Raw genomic sequence first — 7,888 nt, 5'->3', positions numbered from 1 at the left:
TATCAAGACTCGAAGATGAAAATGGTCCTATAGGTGAAACTATCGGTATACGAGATGATTTCCCCGATGAATATCTCTATCAGATAAAAAGTGTTATGTCACCATGGTATGCGGATATAGCAAATTATCTCGCAGCTAACGTTGTTCCAGAAGGGTTAAGTTTCCATCAAAGGAAAAAATTCTTTTTCGATATTAAACAATATTTTTGGGAAGATCCTTTCGTATTCAAAACTTGTGGTGATGGTATGATTAGGAGATGCGTTAGCGAAAATGAATACGGGTCTATAATGTCAGAATGCCATTCTAGCTCTTATGGAGGACATAACGACGTTAGTAAAACAATAGCTAGGATATTAGAATGTGGATTCTTTTGGCCTACATTTTTTAAGGATGTTCGTTCATTTATTATTCGTTGTGACAAATGTCAAAGAACCGGGAATTTAGGAAGGAAAGATGAGATGCCTCTCACAAACATGTTAGAAGTTGAAGTCTTCGACGTGTGGGGGGTCGATTTCATGAGTCCTTTTCCCCCTTCTTTTGGTAAAACTTATATTTTAGTAGTCATAGATTATGTTTCAAAGTGGGTTGAAGCAATTGCAACCCCTACGAATGATGCTAAGGTTTTTGTTAAGTTTCTTGAAGATATATTTTGTAGATTTGGATGCCCTAGAGTCATGATAAGTGATGGAGGTACCCATTTCATAAACCGAAGTTTTGAATCACTTATGAGAAAATATGGAGTACACCACCGCGTATCTACGCCATACCATCCTCAATCGAATGGTCAAGCGGAGATATCAAATAGAGAACTCAAATGGATTCTAGAGAAAACAGTTTCGTCTTCAAGGAGAGACTGGTCTTGTAAACTTAACAGTGCGTTATGGGCATACCGTACTGCATTTAAAACACCAATAGGAATGACACCATACCGATTAGTGTATGGGAAATCATGTCATTTACCAGTAGAATTAGAGCATAAAGCTTATTGGGCTATTAAAGCACTTAACTATGATTTACAACAAGCAGGTAAGAAACGTTTGTTCGACTTGAATGAGTTGGATGAATTACGACATTTATCTTACGAAAATGCAAAAATATATAAAGAGAAAGTGAAAAAATGGCACGACGCCAAGATTAAAGTCAAAAGCTTTAGCGTTGGAGATAAGGTGCTGTTGTTTAATTCACGACGCCGATTATTTCCAGGTAAACTTAAGTCTAGATGGACAGGACCATATTTAGTCATTAAAACATTAGACTATGGATCTTTAGAACTTGAAGGACCTAACGGAGTTCGCTTTAAGGTTAATGGTAATAGATGGAAAATCTATTATGAAAATGCTCCAATTAAGGAAATTGAGTTCATAACAAAATTTCATGAAGATTAATTCGTTTTCATGTACTTCTTTTATTTTGTTTTTGTTTAAATTCATAGTTTAGCTTTTATTTTGTTTTATTTTTACACATTTTTATGATTTTTAGTTATTAGATGAATTTATATCAAGTTTTAGATACATGAAAATATATTTAAGTCATGTTTTTAATCAGATTTTAGGTTAATAGTTCGAATTAGAAGAAATTCAGCGATTCTCAGTCGAGAATTTAGGATTCTCAGTTGAGAAATCACACTTTCAAATTTGTCCAAGAAGGTAAGAGATTTTCTGATCTTACCAAGAATTTATATTCTCGGCCAAGAATCAGAATTAAAGGCTTTCGACGCCTGATTTTCGAGAGGAAATCAGCGTGTCACGACCGAGAATCGGGATTCTCGATCGCGACACGGGTGTTTTCTGCACCATTAGACCTGTTTCTTCTTCCTCCTGTAGACACAGCTATTCAAACTCGAAAATTTGAGTTTCTTCAACTCCAATAGGTCTGATTTTATGCCTTTTCGCATCAAAAAGACACCTTCTTTCGTCCTATGATTCCTATAAATAAATCAAGAGGTTTAGATTTCTGTTACTTCCTTTTCTATTCATCTCTGTCAGACACATATCTGATATTCTCAAAACACCATTTTACAAAAGTTACAGAAACTTTTTACCCCTCAAAACCATGACTACAAAAAACAAAACTTCCAAGCAGATTGCTGCCTCACGCAATAAGCGTCTTGACTTGTCAGAATGCTACGGTGCGCCATTTCCTATATACAATCATGACGAAGGCAGACGCTACTACAGACTTCGCTACAAATTCTTTATTGGCATACTGTATATGGACGAGTTCTTAAATGATGAACTCGGGATCAGCGATGATATGAATCGCTATCTAGAGAGATTAGGATGGACCAAGTTCGCCCATATGAGGTTTCCTATTATTGGAGACTGGATTCTCGAATTTTTCAGTACAGTACGCTTCGTGAACAAGCGACGGGTGCGTCTCAGTTTTCGTAGAGATGGCGAAACCTTTACGTTTGGATACCCTGAATTACATGCCTGGTTTGGTTTTCCCCCAAGGGATACAACCATACATCATCCTGGCAGAGATATGACATCCAGAGACATTTGGAGGATGTTAACGGGATTTTGGCGTTTCAATCCACGTCTCGCCAACAACAAATCCATCAACTCTAATTCGATGTTGTATTTGCACAAATTTCTGTGTCACAGTTTGTTCGGACGCACATTTAGCAGTGTTGTCAAAGACACGGACTTATATGTCCTTGGTGATATTTTCCAAGGCAATACCTTCAATACTTCAAAAAATTTGATGGAAGGTCTTGTTGCCGCTTCTCGATCTAAGGATAAGAAGATTGGTTTCGGCAATATCATCTGTGGCATAATTCTCGGGGCCAAGGGGACTATTTCTGTTCCTTGGAGCGATGCTGAATCTTTTCCAACATTGGACTATGAGTTCTTGGAATATGAAGGCCTCGTAAAACGTATAATTAGGACAGGCCCGCGTTTTCTTTCTGCACCAGAACGTCAAACTTTCGTGCAGTTAAAACTAGAACGTTATCGGGCCATGCGAGTCCCAATTTATAGGGATGAGTATTTAGATTAATTTAGTTTGTTTCAGTTTTCAGTTTGTAAATAATTGTGTTTGTTTGAATTTAATTTTTCTTTGTATATATGCTTTATGAAATAAAATATCAACTCATTTCTTACTTTCATTTTTCATTTTTTTTTATTTATTCTAGTTTTTCTATGATTACCACTTAAATCTATAGAAATCCATTTTTTGATATTAATGACTTATAAATAGGAATGAAGAACATGGTAATATATTTTCTACAATTATATAAGTTCATCCATTTTCCTACAAATCATTTAAGGTTACTTGATCTAATGAAATTATATACTCTTTCAAGTTTATTGTTTGTATACCATTATGAAATTATTGAACTTATTACCCATAACTTGATTAATTTCTGTATCCATATCAACCTTAACAGTTTACGGTTATAAACAATGAACTTACATTTAATTACATTTAAGATGATTCATTTAAATGTTTTAATGTCCATTAATGATTCATTAAAACTAAGGCATTTATGTCTCATTATTTTTCAATTAATAAGGATAAACCTTTGGTTTCCCTTGTATTTAATGCTTTTTTATTTATGTTTTTTAAGTACAGGTACAGTTTTAATTAGTTTCAGGTCATAATTACCTAGAAAATTGACCGAATGGAGTTAAAACGCGCGAATTTAAGCCACCAGGGGTAGATTCTCGGCCGAGAATTAAATATTCTCGGTAAGTTCAGAGAAAACGAGCCAATTTTAGAGAGAAACTTTCTCTAAAATTGTCGTGTCGCGACCGAGAATTCGGATTCTCGGTCGCGACACGCGTGCTATAGGCGTGGGAAGTCCGAATTTTTGCACTAAATTTGACATATTTCTATTCCTAATCTACCTATAATTCACTCTATTCCACCCTATAAATACCTATTCCTTACACAAACATCACATCACCTCAATTTATACCCAATCCCTCACTCTAAACTCTTCCCAATACACTACTTTTACTCTTCCCAATTTATTCATACCCTATTCACAATCAATTACCCCCTTCATCTACCAACTCTTTCATTCTTTAACCCCTACTATTCCCAACTCATCTTCAACCTTTGGTCTTTCTCTCTACATCTCTTCTTCTCTTTTCTCAAACCTGTTGGTCCCGTATGATTAGTTCTAAGTGGGGGGTAGGAACAAATATAACTTTTTCTTTTTGATTAAGCTGACTTGATATATTTTCTTGAGTTTGTTAACTCAGCTTTGGTCAGCACGGCCGATTATAGCATAAGATATCTTTGGTCAGATGTTGACTAGAGCTATTTTACATATGAGTTGGGAATTGACACTTTTGTGGTCAGCTTCCAACTCAGCACTCTAATTTACTCAGTGTTAATTTAACCAATTTATATGCCGAGTAAATATGACAAGCAACACATGCATATATATATATATATATATATATATATATATATATATTGAGAGAGTTAGAGATTACTCAGCACGACTTATCCTGGTTCAGCCTCTCCGCCTACGTCCAGTCCCCAGAATCCCTCCGGGCTTTTTAAATCCAATACTGAGCTCTTTAAAGGTAGAGCACAAACCATTTACAAGGCAGTTGAATATGCAAGAGTACCTTCCTGTCGTCTGAATTCCGCAGGCGTCAGGTTTGTCCTTTTCATACAGATTTTGTCTTTTTGTGCCAGTTTGTCTTTTATCAACAGAATGGTTGACCCATACATCTCGAAATTGGCTTTTGCGTAATTCCAAGGTTTCTATTATTGGTGCAGACAGTTGTCGGATCTTGTCTTTTAGCAAACGGAACAACCGCGTTGTCCTGAAGATCACTCAACTTGTCTTTGATAGCCATTGTCTTTGATTGTTGCTAATACAAATACTGAGTTCTCTTTTGCTCAGCTTCCATGGTCAGCTTCGTTCTGCAAGACATACTTCTAAAGAAGACTTCTCTACTTTTGATACTGAGTTTCATTCCACTCAGCTTCGTTGATTTGCTTGATCTTGACGCTTCTGTTCTGAAGATAGCTTTTCTTCTTTTACGCTGAGTTCCACTCCACTCAGCTTGTGCTGTATTCTCGTGCTGACTGCGTCCTGTCTTACTTTTTATTTCCATTTGTATTTATTTGTGCTCATCATTGAACAAACATATTAGCACAATTAAATCAAAGCACTTAAATTTAATTGTTCCTTAATCATGGATTAATTTTAATGATTTTGTCAAATCAAAATTATGTGGAAAGGTGTTTCAACAAAACCCTAACACAAACCATCATGCCTAGAACCAAGCGCGTCGGTCACAAGCCAGTGGTTACGGAAGCAAACCGCCTTCGTGTTCGTTGTGGGGCTTACTTTGATATAGCTTCCGAGGAAGAGGCGAATCGTTTCACTCATTTTTCAAGTTCCAAAAGGGAGTTTGTAGACATGCACTTCCTTGATTTTGATTCGGTAAGGGAGTTAAATTTCTCTACTCGAATTAATGCTTACCTTGATACTTTAGGTTGGCAAACTTTTGCTTCAATGAGATTTCCTAGCATCATGGAATATATTGTTGAATTTTTTGGTTACTTTGCAACTTGATAAGAAGAAGACTTCCATCACTTTTAGAAATAATGGTGTGACTTACACCATAGATTATGAAGCAATGGGAAATATGTTCGGTTTTCCTACAAGTGATTTCTATGACAAGCCTAGGGATTTTGATAATGATACCATTTGGAATACTCTTTCGGGTCAAGCCTATTTTAATTCAAAGAATACTTCAAGCAAGATTATTAGGGACAATTGTTTGCTTTACTTTCATAAGTTCTTGAGTTTTTCGTTGTTTGGTCGAGTTGAGAGCTCCAAAATTCAAGTTCGGGATTTGTTCGTTTTTTTATTGTTTGTTTAAAGGTTTAAGGGTTGATAGCATTGGCATGCTATTTGATAATTTGTATCGTGCTTCGAGGGCTCACACTATTCAAGTCCTTCTAGGTAATTTTATTACTGCTTTGGTATTGGGTGCACGTGGAGAATTGGCTGATTATGATATGTCTTCCTACCATGGATATGTTCCGCTTTTGAATATTTCGGCTCTTGAACGAGCCCACTTATTGCTTACTTCGGTTCCTCCAGTTTTTGTTTCTTATGAGTCACGTATTGCCCATCTTCGTGGTAATATTGGAGGAGGAGCTTCAAGTTCTCAATTTGTAGGTACCGAAGAAGGAGGAGCGGAGGAGGAAGCAGAAGATGAACCACAAGCACAACCCCAAGCCCAAGCACCACAAGATGATGACCCGGTTGATTTAAGAAGAATTTTGAACCAAATCAATTCCCACAATCGCCAAATGAATTTACGAATTGATGATTTGGTTGAGAACAATATGGTGATGAATAACAACCTCAACAACTTGAGGAGGGAGCACAAGTCTACCCGTCATCGGATGCTCTCCTTCTTCCGTCGACAAAACATTGAAACCACATCGTCTCCAACGGGTTCACCTTCACGTGATTAGGTTTTATCTTGTCTTTTCTCACCTTATTTATCTTGCTTTGTTGTTTTTAATTCATGTTTGGTACAATGCTTTTATTTTTCTTACAGTTTGGTACATTTTCTTATTTATTGTATTATGTTGGATGGTTATTTCATTTGTTTCTCTCTTATTTCGTATGTTTTATTTCATACCTTTTTCGTGTTTTATCCATTTTTGCACCAATGAGGACATGGTCCAAATTAAGTGTGAGAGGCGATATTACATATATCATTTTATTTTTAGTACAAGTAAATGCAATGAATAAGAATAAATAACATTTATTTCAAATATAAATTCATGATTTTTAGCCACATATACAATATGCAACAATTATTTTATGCAAGTGCAACACATTTTGCAACATTATTTTACAAAAATGATATTATTTCATAAACATTATTTTTCATAACTTTACATTTTCATATGATTATAAATTACTCATAAGTTAACTTTTTAGGTTCTCATTATCGTTAGAAATAAACGTTTCTATACGGGCAACAATATTTTTCAAATTTTTCACAAATCTCCAATGCGATTTTAAGTAAAATTGTCTCGAGTGAATGTATTTAATTAAATAAATTCTTTATTTCAATCTCTATTTTATATCATGAAATTCATAATAAAATAAATCTTATTTTAAATTTTCAATTAGGTTTATAGGCATTAAATTGAACTAACAATTTTTAGCTCGGTTTAAATTTTCGTCTTACATTAACACCAATTGAAGTTTTTAAGGAAACTTTAGCCATAATACATGTTGAATTTTAAGTCAATATAGGATGAATGTGCTATCTTTCTTTTTCCCAATTTACAATTTTAAATTCACAACTCATGTTAATAATCAATTAGTCATATTCTTAACTTTTGGCCACGATTGAGACCAACCTTATCACAATCGAGGTATGAAAGGGAAGAATAATTAAGTATCATTTACTTTTGGCCACGATTGCGACCACCCTTATCACAATCGAGGTATGGAAGGAACATTTAAAAGCAAAAATTAAGCGTGTTTAAGTTTAACGTAACGATTGCATCCACCCATGGCATGGTCGGTACCTCTTAAGCAAACACAAAAGCAAATAAATGCATATAAAGTTACGATCGAGACCACCCTTATCTCGGGCGTAACTAAGCAATTCATTAACCCAAATACTTATTCAACTTATATTTCATATAATAGTTTAGGTTTGGGAAAGGAAATTTTGTTCTTTGAAATGCCTTGAGATAAAAGACTCAATAACATGTGTGCTTATATCGTCTCGAATACTTCAAATCAAAAATTGAAATACAAGACGAATGATATATCATATTTATACTAGTTAGTTTGATATTTTGCGTATAAATTTGCCATGCGAAATTAGTCTTTTCGGCTTAACTAATTTAAAAAGTAATAAAGAGATATATGTTTTAT

The sequence above is a fragment of the Euphorbia lathyris genome, chromosome 4 (assembly GCF_963576675.1).
Source record: "Euphorbia lathyris chromosome 4, ddEupLath1.1, whole genome shotgun sequence".
Classification (NCBI taxonomy): Eukaryota; Viridiplantae; Streptophyta; class Magnoliopsida; order Malpighiales; family Euphorbiaceae; genus Euphorbia; species Euphorbia lathyris.
The sequence above is the reverse complement of the archived record's forward strand: the minus strand, read 5'-3'. Positions refer to the sequence as shown.